The sequence below is a fragment of the Phyllobates terribilis genome, unplaced genomic scaffold (genome assembly GCF_046119375.1).
Source record: "Phyllobates terribilis strain yellow unplaced genomic scaffold, ASM4611937v1 Scaffold_65__1_contigs__length_7625178, whole genome shotgun sequence".
Classification (NCBI taxonomy): domain Eukaryota; kingdom Metazoa; phylum Chordata; class Amphibia; order Anura; family Dendrobatidae; genus Phyllobates; species Phyllobates terribilis.
The window spans coordinates 492,421-511,629 of record NW_027362825.1 but is presented as its reverse complement, the minus strand read 5'-3'; positions in this window follow the sequence as shown (position 1 = coordinate 511,629).

The window sequence follows — 19,209 nt, the reverse complement described above, 5'->3', positions numbered from 1 at the left end:
ACCACAGTTTTTAAAATATATAGATTTGCGGCAGAACAGTGAGCAACACACTCAACTTGTTTTTTTTTTAGATACCAAAGTCCCAAAACTGGATACTACAGAGATTTTACCCGTGGAACTGCAAAACCACACTTCTGTTTCAGTGGCCTATACCAGACTATTTTCAACAGATATATTTGTGTCTGAAAAATCAGAGACACACTTATTTTTGGGGGAGGGGGAGGGGACACCAATAGGTTAATTAAACGGGTGTTTGTACAGTGTGTAGGAGGAAAAAAAAGAGGATTTAGATGAAAAAAAAGGATTTTTACTGGCCCCCGAGACCTGCAGCTAAGTCCAGCAATTTCAGAAAGTGGAGCACACAGGACTGTAATGCAGCATTTGCTGGTATTACCACTGCGTCTCCTATACAGCTTGCCTGCCTGCCTGTCTGATATCTGAAATGGATATTAGTCCTTAGAAGGACTGTTTGTTTGTTCTGGCAGCCTTTACAGACCTTTACACTAACTATTTCACAGGAAAAATCTCTCCCTAGCTCAGCAGCGCTGTCCCTACACTGTCTGATCTGGAGCGTCTGTGTCCAAGATGGCGGCGCCCGGTTTTAAATACTCGAGGTGACGCTGTGCAGCCAACCAATCACTGTAATGCCCACAAACAACAAGGCTGCGGCATTACAGTGACTGGCTGGCAATCCCTGCATGTTCATTGGCTCTGTATAGAGAGCCAAACATGCAGGGCAGAGACCCGAGCTCCAGCCCGAGTAACCCAGAAATGCTCGGTGCTCGCCGAACATCCCGAGTAGCGTGATGCACGGGCGAGTACCGAGCAGTGTCGAGCATGCTCGCTCAACACTAGTTGCATCCAATTTTGAGCTTGATGACCAAGCACAGTTTTTTAAATCTGACATGTATCACTTTATGTGGCAATGCTTAACATATCCCCTTGATTCTGATAGTGTTATTTTGTAACACATTGTACTTTATATTAATGGTAAATTTAGGTCAATATATATTTAGTTTTTCTTGTGAAAATATCTAAAGTTGCACAATTTCATTAAAATGCGGTGATGCCCCATATGTCTTCAGAAACTACTGTTTGGTCACACAGCAGGCCTTTGAAAATAAGAGCGCTATTTGGGTTTTGGGAACGCAGATTTTGCAAGAATATTTTGCGGGTGACATTTGCGAAGTTCCAAAAGTACCAAAACAGCAGAAACCACTCCAAAGTGATCCCATTTTATAAATTACTCCTCACAATTAATTCATCAACACCGACAATTACTATTTTTGTCGAACAGGTGTTTTCACTCTGCAACATCCAGAATTGCAAATAAGCCAGTTTAGTGCCCAGCTTGTGCTTATGGAGACAAGCACCCCATACATTTTAAGTGGGCTCTCCTCGCTAGAGAAATGCCAAATCTGTGGATTCTTTGTCTTACCATTAAAGTGGAAACCCCCTATTTTTAGAATGAAAGATGACGGTCCTGAGTTGGGGATTGTGTTTTTTGCCTTCCTGACTTTTTCCCCAAACAGCTTTGTTCCTGGCATATTTTAGAAGCATATTTTTCTCACTAATGCCACAGCAATTCATAGTCAAACATACATGGCTGAAATCATTCAGCTAGTGTCCGATACATGCTGCCCGTATTAGCTATCAGGTTTCCTTTAAATCCTCATACAGCTAAGTCAAACTAAAATAAAACAAAATGATGACATCCAGAATGAAAGAAAAATTACAAAAAATATTATTTTTCTCAAAAAATAAAAGTGTTCAGTTCTTAAGTTTCTATCATTTTATTTCCTGTAGATAGTTATAATGATTAGGACTTTTACATACTCTGTAAACAGTCAGTCCATATGCTTTGTTTATTTTCTGCTTAAAATTTAATGGGTGAAGAAGAAGACTTTTGCCGAAACCCGGGACCTTTAGGCTATGTGCCCACGTTGCAGGAATGAAGCAGAAAATTTCTGCTTCATTTCTGCAAGTCCTCTCCCGGAAAAAAGCATGCGGAATTCCTCACGCATTTATCGCGCGTTTTTCGTGCATTTATCGCGAGTTTTCCACATGCGGAATTGCCTTGCGTTTTTTAATGTATTACACAAAGGCAATTCCGCTTGCGGAAATGCAAAATTAATTGACATGCTGCGGATTTTTGAACGCCGCATAAACGCTGCGGAAAAATCCGCAGCATGTGTATAGAACTTGCGGAATCCCCTTGGGGACCATGGGGTGCGGATTACCAAGCATTTTACAAGCGTTTCCGCTGCGGAAATTCCGCATCAAAAACGCTTGTAATCCGCAACGTGGGCACGCAGCCTTAGATCTTCAGTCTAACGCTCTCCCAAATGATCTATTTCGGTTGGACACATCTAATTTCAGGAATGTTCAACACACTGCAAATGTCACAACTGGTTGTATTTATTTTTACTTTGACTGGTTTTGGCAAAATAATCTATATTTGAATGTCCCGCTATTTTGCAGTACATATTTAAGAACTTTCATTAACTCTTTGTGAATGAATAGAAAAAAACAGCAATTCTGCATTTTTTTTACATTTTCAATTTTACTCCATTTGCCAGGGTAATTCTGACTGTGTCTCTGTAGGACAGGTGATGATAGAGCATAAAACACAATTTGTAAGCATTATGTTGCATCAAGCTTTATTTTTTCTTAGCTGCAAACAATTGGAGTGAAGAAAGGAGATGCAAATTTAGAGAAAATATTCTACTGATTGTTAATGTTGAAAGTGAAAACATTTGTCCCAAAATGTGGTGAAACTTTGATGTCAGTATCACATGCGCATTTCAGACTTGTTAAACTATGTTCATCTGCTCTTTTAGCTTTTGTTTATTAAGTATATTTATAGTCTATTGATGCCTGAGGTTGAAAAATCTGAAATTAGACTTACTGGTAATACGGTTTCTAGGAATCTTCCACGACAGCACCTTAGGAGGTTCACTCTCTGCCCTAATAGGGACAGAGAACACATAGAGATGAAATAGTCCCTCCCATTTTCCTATCCACAGTATTTTTCTGGTGCCAAAACAACAACTAACATATGCACAAAGAAACTATTTGATGTTCCCAGAAGTCTTTTGTGAAAGCACAAATTCAGGACATTTAAGATTTGCCTCAAGGACCCCCAGGAATACAGCCAAAGTGCCAACGTTGAGAATTGGTTTTGCTAAGCCTCATCACTCTTAGTTTTCTGTTTGAGATTGCCACCAATAGAGCGGACCCCCAACTAATCAGTAACAGGAGTGAAGCTGAACAATTTCTTGAAAGAAAATGCTAATGTCAGAAGTGGGATTCAAACCCATGCCTCCAGGAGAGACTACGACCTGAACGCAGCGCCTTAGAACGTTTGGCCATCCTGACTGGAGTTGAGCCACCCCTGTACTGTTCGAGTTCGGTCCCTTCGCCGAAATGTTCGTCGAACTGTTCGTCGAACAACGTCAAACACCGTTAAAACCAATGGCAGGAAAACAAAAACACATAGAAACACATAGAAAACACCTTCAAAGGTGTCCAAAAGCTGACAAACTGCTCAGAAGACACAACTAACAAATGGAAAAGTGACAAGTACATATAGTCATGCGAAAAGAAAAGAGGTGGAGGAGTTAAAGAAGGGGGAGACACAGATATAGGCATGTGTTGCCCTTCTAAAACCAAGCAAGTGCGAAGCTGACACGGCCTGTCCGTTCCTGCCCGTGCCACCTCCGTGTCGCCGGATTTGTGCCAGAGCCGCGGTGGATCCTGACGGCGAGCCCCCCTCTCCCAATACTGGTGCCTGTCCGCTGGTGGGTCGAGCGAACCCTCCTGGGGTGGAGACAGGTCTAAGCTTTTTCATTTAAATTGTCTTTGTAATTTGAATGAGTACACTTTAAATCCTTTTACAAGGATCTATTGGAGGGCAAGTCTGATGCCAGCAGCTGCAGAAATTCCAGCTCCAGTAGTGTCCACTAAAGTTGCTGCAGTTAAAAAGCTTTTATAATGATCGTGCTTGGCGGGCTACCGCAAGGCGTCCTACCTCCAGTCCCAGCCCCTGTGACTTGGGGTGCCTCCCCGATGCTCTTCACTGAGTGTCCCGGGGGCCAGAACCATTTCCTTTGAAAAAATTAAGTGTCCAAACTACAGGTGGTGTAGCTTGCTTAACAGGTGAGATAATCCGTTGACTAGCAGACACTGCTGCTAGGTCCAAAGTATTTCCTGGGCTAGATGCAGTTACAAATTTGTAATTAGATACTCTCGTTGGATGCTGAGAAAGCATTCCATAGAGTCTCCTGGCACGCCATATATTATTCTCTTAAAAAGCTTGGTGTAGGGGTCTATTGGACCCTTTTATAGCCAAAATCATGGCCCTGTATCGCAATCCGTCAGCTATGCTGAAGATAAATGGAACATTTTCATCACCTTTCATAATCACCAATGGCACAAGGCAGGGATGTCCTCTGTCCCCTCTCTTATACATCCTAGTGATGGAGCACCTGCTCTCATCAATTCGCGATAACCCCAATATTAGGTGGATTGAGATGGGAGGCACCGAGTACAAGTGCTCTGCATTTGCTGATGATGTCCTAGTATATATCACTCAATCACATATATCCATCCCTGTTGTTATCGCTGAAATAGATCTCTTTGTTACATGGTCAAATTTTAAAATCAATGCAGAGAAACTTGAGGCCCTCGATGTCTCCCTCCCCAAATCCATACAGGATTCCATCCAGTCCAACTTTCCTCTTTGCCTGGCTCTCACAGAGTATCAAATACTTAGGAATTCGTATTCATAGAGACCTCTCCCGTCTATTTTATCTTAATTTTGGGCCCTTTATTGAACAACTCCATAAAGATCTTACTTCTTGGACGGTGAAGGATTTTTCCTGGTTCGGCAGAATAAGAATGCTAAAAATGAACGTCCTACCTAAACTCTTATACCTCTTCCCAACCATTCCCGTGGTAATTCCCTCAATTTTTTGGAAAAGACTACGCAGTAGTTTTTAGTCTCCCCAGGATGACACAGGTGGGGCAGATGGTGGTTGTCCCGGCCCGCTAGGCCGCATTGTAGCACAGTGAGCTTTGCACTGCAACTTATGCATCATATCCATGTGACAGTTGATGCATGAAGTACTCAAACTATGTATTTTTTTACCTCTACTTAGCTTTTGGTGACAAATGTTACAGATAACACGAGTTGGGTCATCTTTAGGGATCTGAAAAAATGCACGGGCTATGCAAGGTTTAGAGCCCATGCGACTCTGCAACTAGCAATACTATCAAATGATTGGCTGGGTTAGATGCAGATCGTCTGTGTTTGGTTGGGGGTCCCCACAGTCTGCCTAGGCTAGATGCATTTAAAAATCATTATTAGATACACAGGCGGTGGAGCTTGCTTTGCAGCTGGGTTACTAAGCTGACTAGCAGACAATGAAGCTTTGGAGCAGACCTCTGAGTAAACAGCTCTTCAGACTCAACCATCTGTGTTACCCCAAGCCATAGTGTATGCATTTTCTTACGGTTAAAAGGGGGGGGAGACCCAACCCACCTCTAATTGATGATGGCAACGTCACGTAAAACAAAGCAAAGGAACTCCAAAAAGAGTCTCCATTTTTTCCACTTAAGTGGCATCAATTGCCCCAGAGTTGCTTAAAACAGTTGGTTAAAATGAGTACCACACACTGCTACTATGCCCAAAATTATTTTCCAGACAAGATGCAGCTAAAAATTATTAGTAATTTGAAAGCTGGTGGAGCTTAGTATAGATGGCATAATAGAATGAGTACCGCACACTGCTACAGGCCCAAAATTATTTTCCAGACAAGAGGCAGCTAAAAATTATTAGTAATTTGAAAGCTTAAAACGATTGGTGAGGTGATTTTACGAAATCCTCAAGCTTTTACTCTCCCCAGGATGACACAGGGGTAGAAAAGTCCTTGCGGATCCATGATTTGTTCATCTTTATGAACGTGAGTCTGTCTACATTCTCACTGGACAGCCGCATGCGCTTATCTGTCAGCACACCACCAGCAGCGCTGAACACACGTTCAGAGAGAACGCTGGCTGCGGGGCATGACAAGATCTCCAAGGCGTAAGTGGCGAGCTCCGGACCTTTATCCAGATTGGAAGCCCAAAAAGAGCAAGGGTCCAGTGACACAGTCATGGCTTCGATGTTTACTTGGAGATACTCCTGTACCATCGTCTCTAGGCGTTGACTATGTGTCAGACTTCTTGTCTCCTGTGGCCTTGCAAAGGATGGGCTAAAAAAGCTGTGAAATGATTCCGCAAAATTTCTGTTGCTAGCAGATACTGTGTTTCTGTTACGGTTTGAGGGCTGAACACTCGACAGTCCCACGGTTGGCAAGTAAGAATTGTGAGATTCACTACGTGGACCACTGGTGTTTTGTGGAAAAGCACATGTAAGATTCTGCAACAGTCTCTGCTGATACTCCTGCATGCGTGAATCCCTTTCTACGGCAGGAATTATTTCAGCAAATTTACTTTTGTACCGGGGATCTAAGAGTGTGGCAACCCAGTAGTTAGGATTATTTCGAATTCTGACAATTCGAGGGTCATGTTGCAGGTAGTGCAGCAAGAAGGCACTCATGTGTCTTGCGCATCCAGGAGCACCAAGTCCCTGTTGTGTTGGTGGCGAGGTAACAATCATGCTTCCTTCCTCTGCCCTCTCCCCCCAACCTCGCACAACAGAAATGTGATCAAGGTCTCCCTCATCTGATGAGTCTTCCATCAGTTCGTCCTCCACTCCTTCCTGGGCTCCTGAACCTTCCTCACTAGTTTGGCTGCTACCATGCGCCATGGTAAATACATCTCCCCCACCCTCACATGCCTGCCGCCTTGGTGCTGCCGACCATCTGGACCTTGCAGATGTTAGCCCTTCCGCATACAACTCCTCCTCCTCTACTTCCTCCACCTCCTCTTGTCGCACCACCTGACTCCGAATTCTGTTTAACATGTGCTCCAGCATGTAAATCACCGGAATAGTCATGCTAATAATGGCATCATCAGCACTAAACCTCTTCGTCGCCATTTCAAAACTGTGCAGATCCCATTGGCCCCGGCTATACATTAGAACATATTGCACAAGGGCTTGTCGGTGATGCCACAGTCGCTGCAACATGTGCAGAGTTGAATTCCACCGGGAAGGCACATCACATTTTAGCCGGTGAAGTGGCAGGCCCAACGACTTCTGTAGAGATGTAAGTCGCTGAACTGCGGGATGCGAATGGCGGAAGTGAGCACACCGCGACCCTGCCCTCTGCAGAAGGCCATCTAGTCCGGGATGGTAGTCTAAAAATTGCTGGACAACTAGGTTCAACACGTGAGCCATACAAGGCACGTGTGTGACATTGCCCGGCGAAGGGCCGCATCGAGGTTTGCAGCATTGTCGCACACGACCTTCCCTGGTTTCAGGTCCAGTGGAGACAACCATTCATGAAACTGGTTCTCCAGAGCTGACCACAACTCCTCAGCTGTGTGACTCACATTTCCCAGACATTTCAAAGTAAAAACCGCCTGATGACGTTGAGCCCTGCTGCCAGCATAGTAAGGAGGTGAGCAGGATCCCTTCTGCGCAGTTAGAAAGTGTTTGGCATGACCAGACAGACTTTGGGTGCAGGTGGAGGACCGAGAGGAGGTTGAGGAGGCAGAAGCAGTGGAGGAACTTCGAGATAAAGAGGATTGACGCACAACTCGTGGGTACGGCAAGACTTGGACAGCAGCCCCTCATCCTGCTGTCACCATAGTTACCCAGTGCCCAGTCAGCGACATATAATGCCCCTGTCCATGCCTACTCATCCAAGTGTCTGTGGTGAAATGCACCCTGTCACACACAGAGTTTCTCAAAGAAGCGATGATGTTGTGTGCGACATACTGGTGGAGCCCAGGCACACCTTTCTTTGAGAAGTAGTGCCGACTGGGCATCTGGTACTGGGGCACTGCGACGAACATAAGGTCTTGAAAATCCTCTGTGTCCACCAGGCGGAAAGGCAGCATTTCTGTATCCAAGAGCTTGCAGATGGTGAAATTCAACCTCTTAGCTTTCTCATGGCTAGGAGGAAAAGGTCTTTTATTTGTCCACATCTGAGGGACCGAGGGCTGGCTGTTGTGCTTAGACGGGGTTGAGAAGGGTGTCCCCGGCAAACTGCCGGTCTATGCAGGCGGACATGTTAGGTTGCCTTGATCCAAAGGTGGTGCTCTCGGTGTCGGAGGGCGCTCAATACCAGCTGGTGTTTCCACCTCCAAATAAAATGATGACCTGCCAATCACGCTGGCTGTTGCGGGTAAAGAGGTGGCAGGTCTGCGTCCCCACACAGGTGTGACTGCTGTCCCCCCAGCCACAGAGGATGAAGAGGCCGCGGATGCACCAGATGGGGCAGACGGTGGTTGGCCCGGCCCACTAGGCCGCATTGTAGCACAGTGAGCTTCGCACTGCAACTTATGCTTCATATCCATGTGACGGTTCATGTATGAAGTACTCAAACTATGGATTTTTTGGCCTCTACTTAGCTTTTGATGACAAATGTTACAGATAACATGAGTTGGGTCATTCTTATCGATCTGAAAAAATGCCCAGGCTATGCAAGGCTTAACGCTCATGTGACCTGAAGAGCCACCACGACTTGTGGTCAGAGGCAGAGTTGTGTTTGAGGATGCAGTTGTTGACGTCCTTCCAGTACTACATCACTGTCCAGGAAGGTGCAACCTGACCTCGTCGTCAATAGCATCCTCCTCCACCTCCTCTGCTGACCTCATCGACTGGCTGACTGTGGGTTGACAGTAAGTGGGATCTCCAACCTCGTCATTATCACCCTGTGTGTTCTCACACCCGTCGTCCTCAGAGCCAACCTCTTCCTGCCCTGACAAAAAAATCAAATTGTCGCTCCAATCAGGTATTTGAGTCTCATCATCGTCTTCCTCATTGTCTCCACCAACAGGAGTTACAGTTTGGGAACGAGGGTCTTCATTATGGTCAGAACTAGAGATGAGCGTTGTTCTACTCGAACTGTTCGCCAATCTCAAATTCGAGCTGTTTTGGGCGGTGTTCGAGCCGTTCGGCGAACACGAACAATTTGAGAAAAATTCGGCTGTTCGAGGTTATGTTCGATAACTGTTCGTGCACCAAAATCATAACTGGATTTTTTCTCAGTAATGATGAAAATTAATGTTAATACGCAGTTTGAGTGTACAGCGGGGTGGGTGGAGGGGCAGGGGATGGATCTCTGCAGGAACAATGAAGATCTCCATTTTTTTTTCTCTTTCCCGCATTTTCAGTGGTGAGGTGCAATCTGTCAGCCTATCAGCAGCGCACACACGGAGCGAAGTGATTTTTTTCACACAATCAAGGGCATGTGTCATTGGCAGTGTATGTCACATGTCCTTGCCCTATAAGACCAAGCCATTTTCCCCGTCGCCACCATTTTCTCACTGCTGCAGCTGCGTGTTAGACGGCACCGCTGTTGCTGTGTGTGCTATACCTTGTTAATTTCAAGCCAATTTTCGCACAAATCTACAGATAGCTTGGGAGTAGGGAATAGTTGTGATTGCAGTTCTTTTAAGGACTAGGTTACAGCATTTCCTACGACTTTTATCAGGCAGGTCTGTGCTCTTAAATAGATAGATTGTGGGAGTAAAGACTAATTGTAATTAGAGTCCTTTTCAGGACTAGGTTACATCAGTTCCTATCAGTTTTTGCCAGGCAGGTCTGTGCCAGTGCTGTGCAAGTTTTTTTCACAGCATTTGGCTGAATCTAGCAAAGCTAATCCTTTTTGGCCTATTGCAGAGTGTGTTAGTCAGTGGAGTAGCCTATCTGTGTTGCAAGATATACCACCTGTGTATAGAATACCAATTTTTTTACTGCACCTAGTGAAGTAAAATCTTTTGGGCATAGCATCATTCTATTAGTCCATCTATACTGACCTCCATCAGGTTGCAAATTGAATATAATTTTTTTCTGCATCTAGCTCTGAAAAAATATTGGGCTTCTAGCTGTGTGTGGGACTTGTTCTATTAATCCATCTATACAGACCTCCATCAGGTTGCAAACTGAATATATTTTTTTCTGCATCTAGCTCTGAAAAAATATTGGGCTTCTAGCTGTGTGTGGGACTTGTTCTATTAATCCATCTATACAGACCTCCATCAGGTTGCAAACTGAATAGATTTTTTTCTGCATCTACCTCTGAAAAAATATTGGGCTTATAGCTGTGTGTGGGACTTGTTCTATTAATCCATCTATACAGACCTCCATCAGGTTGCAAACTGAATATATTTTTTTCTGCATCTACCTCTGAAAAAATATTGGGCTTCTATCTGTGTGTGGGACTTGTTCTATTAATCCATCTATACAGACCTCCATCAGGTTGAAAACTGAATATATTTTTGTCTGCATCTAGCTCTAAAAAAATATTTGGCCTTCTATCTGTGTGTGGGACTTGTACTATTAGTCCATCTCTACTGACCTCCATCAGGTTGCAAACTGAATATAATTTTTTTCTGCATCTACCTCTGAAAAAATATTTGGGCTTCTAGCTGTGTGTGGGACTTGTTCTATTAGTCCATCTATACTTGACCTCCATAAGGTTGCAAACTGAATATAATTTTTTTCTGCATCTAGCACTCTAAAAATATTTGGCCTTCTAGCAGAGTGTTGGACTTGTTCTATTAGTCATCTATACTGACCTCCATAAGGTTGCAAACTGAATATAATTTTTTTCTGTATCTACCTCTGAAAAAATATTTGGCCTTCTAGCTGTGTGTGGGACTTGTTCTATTAGTCCATCTATACTGACCTCCATCAGGTTGCAAATTGAATATAATTTTTTTCTGCATCTAGCTCTGAAATAATGTTTGGCCTTCTAGCAGTGTGTGGGACTTGTTCTATTAGTCCATCTATACTGACCTCCATCAGGTTGCAAATTCAAAATAATTTTTTGTCTGCATCTACCTCTGAAAAAATATTTGGCCTTCTAGCAGTGTGTGGGACTTGTTCTATTAGTCCATCTATACTGACCTCCATCAGGTTGCAAACTGAATATAATTTTTTTCTGCATCTAACTCTGAAAAAATATTTGGCCTTCTAGCAGTGTGTGGGTCTCATTGTATTAGGCCATCTATACCAAGCTCCACCAGCTTTTCAATTAATAATAATTTTTCGCTGCATCTAGCGCTGAAAATAATTTTTCTTCCCAATAGTGGTAGCAATAGAAATATAGGGCACGCTCCTGGCTTACAAAAAATATACGCTTCATAACAAAAAACACCAGCTTAGCGCACTGCATTAATAAGATGGCATCATCGTCTCTCCCAGTGCTAGGTCTACTACCCAGGCTAGCATTCCTGTGCCTAAAACACAATGTATGGGTCCGCGCTAGCCACTATGCTGAGGGGTCTAAAGCTGCTGCTAACGCTTTATAACAATTCAATTGGTAGATTTTCACAGAGCTCTTCCACAATGCCCACCCATCGGGACAACAGTTGCCCACCTTCCCTATGGGATCTAGTGGCGAATAGTTGATGCCATTAATCAGAGCGTCAGTTGCCCCGTCGACGTGGCAAGCATACGGTAAGGCATGGGAAGAGTGGACACGACTAGTAGCAGGCAGACGGGTTGACCAATGTGAACAAGCCAGATCACAAGTCACCATAGAATTTCTCCACCAGCTAATGATGAGGGGCATATCAGGGGCGTCAGCGCAGCGGTGTCTGACCGGAGTAGCATTTCACTTCCAACTACTGAATTGGGGAGATGTGACAAAGATTCATCATCAGACAATCCATAAAAGGGTGGAAAAGGGGTCAGCCAAGTCAGGAGTGTAGACGTCCCGTCCCGTGTCACTAAAACTGATTTCTTACACCATATCCCTAACACCATTAACATGACACTCACAATTTGAAGCAACACTACTGTCTACAGCATTTGTGATCGCCTTCTTCGGGGCGCTATGCATAAGCGAATTAGTCCCTCAATCCAAAATTAGCACCAGTGGAGGCTTATTACACCAGGACGTAGTCATAGGCAATAATGCAATACGTCTACGCATACACAAATCCAAAATGGTTCCAGCGGGCAGGGGCACTTGGGTACTTCTACAACCCACAAACGGTACACTGAGTCGGGTAACAATAGTAAAACCATATCTAACCATCAGATTACAAAGTAATTTGTTCCTATCACACATTGATGGGACGCCATTATCAAGATACCAGTTCCAAGCTATATTTAATAAATGCATAACATCGGCAGGGAACCACCCCAAAGATTACGGGACACACTCATTCCGCATAGGCGCGGCCACAGAAGCAGCAAGAGCAGGACTGTCAGAAACGGAAGTTCAGAGGATAGAGAGATGGTGATCCACGTGTTTGGCAAGATACATAAGACCGGACTTGTTATCCTAACGTGGTTTGTTTCTTTTACAGGTGACGCTAAGCCAACAGTGTGGGTGATAGGCCACTCGTATATATATTGGGCAGATTAAAGGGCGAAAGTCCGCCCAGGCGGGAGGAAATTAGAGTTTCATAACACATATTTCAACTGGAGAGGTATTAGAGGCCTGCTATGGCCACAGGTACTAATGGAGGTAATCAAGGTAGGGAGAGAGGCAAGATATCTGGTCATCTTAGTTATACAGGCCGGGGGAAACAACCTAGGTCATCACAAGAGCGCATAACTAATGGCAATAATGAAACTAGACACTGAGCGCTTCAGAGAATTTTTCACAAAACTAGCTATAGTATGGTCAGAGATTGTGCCGATAGCGGTATGGCAAGGTGCCCGAGACATCACGGCCATCGAACGGACAAGGCGGGTAATAAATATTCGGATGGCAAAATTTAGAAGAGACAGAGGCGGTGTAGTGGTACGACACCGACAACTGGAAGGAGATGAAGCAGACCTCATACGGCCCGACGGTGTTCACTTAATGGATATTGGACTGGACATATTCCTGTCAGGACTCCAGGACGGAGTGGAACAAGCGTTAAGAGTGATGGTTGGGGGTCAGAGTCCTGCATACGAGTACGCAGGATCCTCCGTGGCCTGGAAATAGAAAGGACATGTTGGAGAGTTACACTTGTTGGCCAAGTTGCCGGAGTGGAGACCCAGGGCATGCTGCAACAAGCTGAATTATTTTAGAAATAAAATGTCTTTCTAATGGAATGAGTATAAAGAGTTAATAAAGCTGTGACCGATCCTCACCCATCCAGTTGTAAGAGTTACATTATTGTATTGTCAAGGAAAGGGGGGCGGTAGGGGGGCTGAGCGTCTGGGTTTGGTTGGGGGTCCCCACAGTCTGCCTAGGCTAGATGCATTTAAAAATTCTTATTAGATACACAGGCGGTGCAGCTTGCTTTGCAGCTGGGCTACTACGCCCAAAGTATTGCCTAGGCTAGATGCAGTTAAAAATTCTACGCTCACTATCAGACACTGAAGATTTGGAGCAGACCTCTGAGTAAACAGCTCTTCAGACTCAATCATCTGTGTTACCCCAAGCCATAGTGTATGTAGTTTCTTACAGTTAAAATGGGGGGGGGAGCGACCCAACCCACCTGGAATTGACGATGCCAACGTCACGTAAGACACAGCAAGGGGACTCCAAAAAGAGTTTCCATTTTTTCCCAAAATTGTGGCACAGACACCACTTAACCCTAGAACGCATACCTGGGGCCTCGCAGTCCCGCCCTGTTAATTGTTTTCTATTTTCTGCAAGATTACTTTAGTTAGAATTTTGAAACTCTAGGTATTCTTCATGTATATAGTTGTTTGTCATTTGAGTTTCAGTTATTCAATGTTATTTGCACACGGGCCTAAAAGGCCCCAGGTATATGAAAGTGTAGATTTTTATGGTCATGCGTTCTAGGGTTAAGTGGCATCAATTGCCCCACAGTTGCTTAAAACGGTTGGTGAGGTGATATTACCAAATCCTCAAGCTTTTAGCCTCCCAAGGATAACACAGGATTAGAAAAGTCCTTGCGAATCCATGATTTGTTCATCTTTATGAACGTGAGTCTGTCTACATTCTCAGTGGACAGCCGCGTGCGCTTATCTATCAGCACACCATCAGCAGCGCTGAACACACGTTCAGAGAGAACACTGGCTGCAGGGCATGACAAGATCTCCAAGGCGTGAGTGGCGAGCTCCGACCATTTTTCCAGATTGGAATACCAAAATGAGCAAGGGTCCAGTGACACAGTCATGGCTTCGATGTTCACTTGGAGATACTCCTGCACCATCCTCTCTAGGCATTGACTATGTGTCAGACTTCTTGTCTCCTGTGGCCTTGCAAAGGATGGTCTAAAAAAGTGGTGAAACGATTTCACAAAATTGCTATTACCAGCAGATACTGTGTTACTGTTACGGTTTGAGTGATGAAGACTCGACAGTCCCGCGGTTGGCAAGTTAGAACTGTGAGATTCACTTCGTGCACCACTGGTGTTTTGTGGAAAAGCACATGTAAGATTCTGCAACAGCGTCTGCAGATACTCCTGCATGCGTCAATCCCTTTTTATGGCAGGAATTATTTCGGCAAATTTACTTTTGTACCGGGGATCTAAGAGTGTGGCAACCCAGTAGTCGAGATTACTTCGAATTCTGCAATCTGAGGGTCATGTTGCAGGTAGTGCAGCAAGAAGGCACTCATGTGTCTTGCGCATCCAGGAGGACCAAGTCCTTGTTGTGTTGGTAGCGAGGTAAGAATCATGCTTCTTTCCTCTGCCCTCTCCCCCCAACCTCGCACAACAGAAATGTGATCAAGGTCTCCCTCATCTGATGAGTCTTCCATGCCCATCGCCAGTTCATCCTCCACTTCTTCCTCGGCTCCTGCACCTTCCTCAACAGTTTGGCTGCTACCATGCGCCCTGTTTAATCCCTCTCCCCCACCCTCCCATGCCTGCCTCCTTGGTGCTGCCAACCGTCTGGACCTTGGACATGTTATCCCTTCCGCATACGACTCCTCCTCTACTTCCGCCACCTCCTCTTGTCCGACCACCTGACTCTGAATTCTGTTTAATGTGTGCTCCAGCATGTAAATCACCGGAATAGTTATGCTGATAATGGCATCGTCGTCAGCACTAAACATCTTCGTCGCCATTTCAAAACTGTGCAGAAAGGTGTGTGGCGCCCCTGAGGGTGCAGTCACCACAGAGTTACTGCATCTCACCCAGAGGTGTGGTATCTCACCCTCAGGTAAGGAAGGCGTATGGCTCGGGACCCTAACACCTGCATCCAACACATACCCGCAGTGGGGTTAGGGCGAGATTGCTCCTAAGGGAGAGCACAGTCCCAGGTCCCTAGCTGGTGGGAGGATCCTATGTAGTCGGTGCTTAGGGGAGCAGCTTAGGGGAGCACATGACAGGGAGAGTATAAATAGGAAGCCATCTTAGAAAGAGCAAGCCAGTCAGAGGAGGAAAAGTGACAGGAGCAGAGGCTCGGCATGAGCTCTGCTCCGGAGGCGGGCCTAGCCTTTGAGGCCCAGGACTGAAGGAGAGAAGAGAGGAGTGGGAGCAGGAAGGCTCCAGGAACCGAAGGGACCCTAGGGCTACGGGCCGTGCAGAAGGCCACCTGTACTTCCGCTGCTACCAGGAGGTAGAGGGGTCAGGCCAGATAAGGGGAACCGGTCCCTCAACTAGAGGAGAAACAGCAAGGCTCAACTAGAAACCGGAGGCTGCAGCATTTCATGTACTGCAGGCAAAAGTCCACACCAGTCTCACTAAGAAGGTAGCCACATAGGACCCAGGGGACGGAACACAAGTCGCCCGCCAAGGCCCGAGGATACCGGATAGAAGGGTCACTGGGTGTGAGGTGCAGGGAGAAGGCCAGAGAAAGGACACACAGAAGGGGGTCCTGCTAAGTACTCCGGAGCTATCTGGGGGTGGACTGAGCCCCTCACTGAGTACGCACAGCACGACGGGTGAGATAGCTCTGGTACCTGTAATCTGGACTGCAACAACTGTGAGTAAAGATCTTGGGACTGCATCACACGGACTCTGTGTTCATTACTGACTCCCTGCACTACAACCACCATCATCCACCCACACAGCCCTGAAGCTACACTCTTCCTGTGGTGAGTAATAATACCATTGCAGCAAAACCACCAGCTTCAGAGGACTGTTCCGCAGCGGCGGCCCCTTTGGCCGCACTCCACAGGTGGCGTAGTCGGACAATATAAAATCCATATATACAAATTACCGTTGGATTGACCGCCCTGGGTCACGGACCGGGTCACCGCCACAGTGACTACAACCCCCAGCGTCTACCTGCCCGGCTCCGGGTACCCCACGGCCCAGGGGGCGCGTCAACTTCATAGGTCCCTGATCTGAGACCACTCCTGCTGTGTGATTTGCCCCACCTCTGGATCTCGTTGGCCCAGGCTATACATCAGAAACTATTGCACCAGGGCTTGTGGGTGCTGCCACAGTCGCTGCAACATGTGCAGAGTTGAATTCCACCGTGTCGGCACATCGCATTTCAGCCGGTGAACTGGCAGGCCCAACGACTTCTGTAGAGATGTAAGTCGTTGAGCTGCGGGATGCGAACGGCGGAAGTGAGCACACAGCGACCGTGCCCTCTGCAGAAGGCCATCTAGTCCGGGATAGTGGGCTAAAAATTTATGGACAACCAGGTTCAACACGTGAGCCATACAAGGCACGTGTGTAACAATGCCCCGGCGAAGGGCCGCACCCAGGTTTGCAGCATTGTCGCACACGGCCTTCCCTGGTTGCAGGTCCAGTGGAGACAACCATTCATGAAACTGGGTCTCCAGAGCTGACCACAAGTCCTCAGCTGTGTGACTCACATTTCCCAGACATTTCAAAGTAAACACTGATGCAGTTGAGCCCTGCTGCCAGCATAGTAAGGAGGTGCGCAGTTAGAAAGCAGGTGGCATTACCAGACAGGCTTTGGGTGCAGGTGGAAGACCGAGAGGAGGTTCAGGAGGCAGAAGCAGTGGAGGAACTTCTAGATAAAGAGGATTGACGTATAACTCGCGGGGACGGCAAGACTTGGACAGCAGCCCCTTGTCCTGCTGTCACCATAGTTACCCAGTGCCCTGTCAGCGACATGTAACGCCCCTGTCCATGCCTACTCGTCCAAGTGTCTGTGGTGAAATGCACCCTGTCACACGCAGAGTTTCTCAAAGAAGCGGTGATGTTGTGTGTGACATGCTGGTGGAGCGCAGGCACACCTTTCTTTGAGAAGTAGTGCCGACTGGGCATCTGGTACTGGGGCACTGCGACGGACATAAGGTCTCAAAAATCCACTGTGTCCTCCAGGCGGAAAGGCAGAATTTCTGTAGCCAACAACTTGCAGATGGTGAAATTCAACCTCTTAGCTTTCTCATGGCTAGGAGGAAATGGTCTTTTACTTGTCCACATCTGAGGGACCGAGGGCTGGCTGTTGTGCTTTGACAGGGTTGAGTAGGGTGTCCCTGGCAAACTGCCGGTCTGTGAGGAAGATGCAGGCGGACATGTTAGGTTGCCTTGATCCAAAGGTGGTGCTCTCGATGTCAGAGAGCTCTCAACACCAGCAGGTGTTTCCACTTCCCAATGAACTGATGACCTGCCAATCACACTGGCTGTTGCAGGTAAAGAGGTGGCAGGTCTGCGTCCAAAAACATGTGTGACTGCTGTCCCCCCAGTCACAGAGGATGAAGAGGCCGCGGATGCACAAGATGGAGCAGACGGTGGTTGGCCCTGCCTGCTAGGCCGCATTGTAGCACAGTGAGCTTCCCACTGCAACTTATGCTTCATATCCATGTGACGGTACATGCATGAAGTACTCAAACTATGGATTTTTTGGCCTCTACTTAGCTTTTGGTGACAAATATTACAGATAACACGAGTTGGGTCATCCTTATCGATCTGAACAAATGCCCAGGCTATGCAAGGCTTAGAGCCCATGCGACCTGAATAGCCACTACGACTTGTGGTCAGAGGCGGAGTTGTGGTTGAGGATGCAGTTGTTGACGTGCTTCCAGTACTCCGTCTCTGTCCAGGAAGGCGCAACCTAACCTCGTCGTCAATAGCATCTGTGACGCCCCGCTGCGCTTGGTATCACAGATCCTAGAAGAGTGTATTGATGGAATCCTCCACAAGAGGCCCCCATAAACATTCACACATCTCCACCTTCCACCTCAGACCAGCAGAGGGAGCCCGTTAGGGATATAAATAGGGAAGGTGGAGCTAGGCAGTTCAGTTCCTCTGAAGAGTTCCTGCAGTAGAGAAGCCTAAGAGAGGTAAGTCTGCAGTGGAGCTCAGTCTAGTCTAGAGAACTCAGTTAATAGTTCAGCAGTGGAGCACGAGGCTCCTGCTAGCTAGATTCAGGGAGCCCAGATAGAGCTTAAGGTGTGCCGGCGTCATAAGATCGGTGAAGCGCGGCAAGCTGCCGTTAGTGTGTATAGCCTATTGAGGGCCCGAGTAGGCAGAAGGCGAGTGGCGAGTTAGTACATAAGGGGCAGAGGAGCTTAACCAGCTCACCCCGAAGCATTTACCGGACACCGGATCCGAGCTTACCGGGATCTCTATGACCCAGTAAAGCATAACCGGAATCCCTGGAGAACTACAAGTCCCAGGACCGCTAAGGTGCTGATACGTAACAGAGCCAGGAGACGCTTAGGCCCCGCATACTGGGAGCGTGAACTTCAAGAGAAGGCCCTACCACAAGGTCAGCCAGCGCAGGACAGAGACAAAGTTAGGCCTAGCTCCAGGCAGGTCAGAAACTTACTGCGCAGAGGCAAGAAACAGGAGGCCCTACACCCGCTCATTGGGGAGGATCCTGATATGCACCCTTCACCCTACAGTGCTCCAGGATGTGCCTGAATTTCCTCCAGTAAAAGGTACTGAAGTGACTACCGTGTCCGTTTCCGTTCTTGCTCTGACCCAGCTGGGTCTCGCCTGTCCTGCATTCCCCCTGCATATGCTGCCCTGAGACCTAGCTCCACCTGTGGGGAGCTATACCATCGAGCTGCCTTATCACGGGCCTCAGTGGACTGCTGCAGCGCTGGTGCTTCTCACCAGATACCACAGGTGGTGTCACAAACTCTTATAAAATTAACAATTATCCACCCTTTTAAAGAGTGACCCCAGGGTACGGGCCAGGGAGCCGACCACCGCGACATCCCAAAGGCCAGGCAAAGGCCCGGTTGACCTCATCGACTGGCTGACTGTGGGTTGACAGTAAGTGGGATCTCCAACCTTGTCATC